Source organism: Salminus brasiliensis, chromosome 13, assembly GCF_030463535.1.
Source record: "Salminus brasiliensis chromosome 13, fSalBra1.hap2, whole genome shotgun sequence".
Lineage (NCBI taxonomy): Eukaryota > Metazoa > Chordata > Actinopteri > Characiformes > Bryconidae > Salminus > Salminus brasiliensis.
Window position 1 is genome coordinate 12,834,817 of NC_132890.1, and position 2,500 is coordinate 12,837,316.

The 2,500-nt window shown below is 46.6% G+C and overlaps 2 non-coding genes across 2 annotated transcripts; both read left to right on the top strand.

Moving 5' to 3' along the window:
* The first annotated feature begins 126 nt into the window (after nucleotides 1-126).
* Nucleotides 127-245, top strand: LOC140576512 (5S ribosomal RNA). The gene has a single exon (XR_011981722.1). It is a non-coding gene; the product is annotated as a 5S ribosomal RNA (ribosomal RNA).
* A 1,389-nt stretch (nucleotides 246-1,634) lies between these two features.
* Nucleotides 1,635-1,753, top strand: LOC140575947 (5S ribosomal RNA). The gene has a single exon (XR_011981198.1). It is a non-coding gene; the product is annotated as a 5S ribosomal RNA (ribosomal RNA).
* The last annotated feature ends 747 nt before the right edge of the window (nucleotides 1,754-2,500 follow it).

Here is a 2,500-nt window from a genome sequence, read left to right on the forward strand (position 1 = left end):
GAGCTTGGTGGGGTTGCTTTGGAAGTAAGAAAGGAGGGCGAGTAAATGTGTGTCCCCTGTAGTGTGGAAAAGGCAGCCGTCTTTTGCCGCATGCTTATAAATAGGCTGAGTGGAAGCAGTGCTCTCGCTTACGGCCATACCACCCTGAGCACGCCCGATCTCGTCTGATCTCGGAAGCTAAGCAGGGTCGGGCCTGGTTAGTACTTGGATGGGAGACTGCCTGGGAATACCAGGTGCTGTAAGCTTTTGCCATCCTCAAGCACTTACATGCACATTCTTTCACTTGCTTTTCTTACTTTTACTCCATCTTACTTTACGCTTTCACAAATCTACAACGCATTACCCTTTCTTTTACATGTACGTCCTTGTGTTACATTTCATACGGCCTTTGGAGTCTTCAGAGTCGAAACATTTCAGCGTCAGATGCCGTTTAAGCCCACCTGCATGGCCTGCCATGGGATGGAAACCAATCAGTTGCAGTTTGGCTTAATTATAGCCAGTTGCTCTCAAAACAAAACACTGGAAAATATTCAACAAGAACTCTGTGGAGGGAATGCTGTGGATAAAAGTAACCCAAGCCTGCCAGTAGGGGTCAGTGTACGTTTGAGGAAACTGACAACATGGGGGGGAAAGTCTGTTACAGGATGTCAACGCAGAGCAGAACTACAACCAATCACAGTTGCAGCTCATGGGTGGGACAAGCCCAATATTTGCTGTTAAAAACAAACAAACAAACAAAAAAACACCTGCTAATTTAGGTCACTTACTTAGGTCACATTAAAGCAACACATCACGAAAGGGAGTGAGCCGTGGGGCAATAACAGCACCGTTTCGTCACAGCCGTGATGTTTATTTCACCGTTACACGCAACCTCAAGTCATGGGCCGCCATTCATGGGTCCCCGTTCTCGTTTCGGGGGGCTGATTTCCAGTTGTATTGAGTTTTTTTAAAATTCTCCTCCCAGACCTGCCTGCATCTACAACAGTTGTTCTTTTGTCCCCCTAAAGCTTCACAGAGCTCTTTGAACTTGACATGGCGACGCCACTTCCCTAAGTCAAAAGGCTGGCTGGCCCACTCAGCCCGAGCCTGCTTCACCGGCATCCCTGCGACTCGCAACTCACCTCAGAGCGATGCTTCGCCCGGCGTGCTAGCGTGAGCTTTTTTCTTTTTTTTTTTTTGCCCGGCTTCCATATTGGTAGGAAGTAGCCTCTGCATTTATCCCGTATTCCTGTTGTACCTTAGTATGTGGAATTTAGGGGTGTAAATAAAAGGAGCCAAGACAGTTGAGAAAGATTTGTGATTTTGTAATTGTCCCGTTTCACAAGCCCATTCGACTCACGTGGCTTATGTGACTTTTATGTTGACAAGGCCGAGTCTGGCGGCCGGCGTTAGCCTTTGTTGCTGAATGTTCAAGTGTCAGCCAAAAGAGCAAGTTTTGTTGTTTTATTTTTTTTGTGAAAAGAGAAGGAGGACAGGAGAGAGCAATGAAATGTGTGATTGGTTTGAATGAGCTTGGTGGGGTTGCTTTGGAAGTAAGAAAGGAGGGCGAGTAAATGTGTGTCCCCTGTAGTGTGGAAAAGGCAGCCGTCTTTTGCCGCATGCTTATAAATAGGCTGAGTGGAAGCAGTGCTCTCGCTTACGGCCATACCACCCTGAGCACGCCCGATCTCGTCTGATCTCAGAAGCTAAGCAGGGTCGGGCCTGGTTAGTACTTGGATGGGAGACAGCCTGGGAATACCAGGTGCTGTAAGCTTTTGCCATCCTCAAGCACTTACATGCACATTCTTTCACTTGCTTTTCTTACTTTTACTCCATCTTACTTTACGCTTTCACAAATCTACAACGCATTACCCTTTCTTTTACATGTACGTCCTTGTGTTACATTTCATACGGCCTTTGGAGTCTTCAGAGTCGAAACATTTCAGCGTCAGATGCCGTTTAAGCCCACCTGCATGGCCTGCCATGGGATGGAAACCAATCAGTTGTAGTTTGGCTTAATTATAGCCAGTTGCTCTCAAAACAAAACACTGGAAAATATTCAACAAGAACTCTGTGGAGGGAATGCTGTGGATAAAAGTAACCCAAGCCTGCCAGTAGGGGTCAGTGTACGTTTGAGGAAACTGACAACATGGGGGGGAAAGTCTGTTACAGGATGTCAACGCAGAGCAGAACTACAACCAATCACAGTTGCAGCTCATGGGTGGGACAAGCCCAATATTTGCTGTTAAAAACAAACAAACAAACAAAAAAACACCTGCTAATTTAGATCACTTACTTAGGTCACATTAAAGCAACACATCACGAAAGGGAGTGAGCCGTGGGGCAATAACAGCACCGTTTCGTCACAGCCGTGATGTTTATTTCACCGTTACACGCAACCTCAAGTCATGGGCCGCCATTCATGGGTCCCCGTTCTCGTTTCGGGGGGCTGATTTCCAGTTGTATTGAGTTTTTTTTAAATTCTCCTCCCAGACCTGCCTGCATCTACAACAGTTGTTCT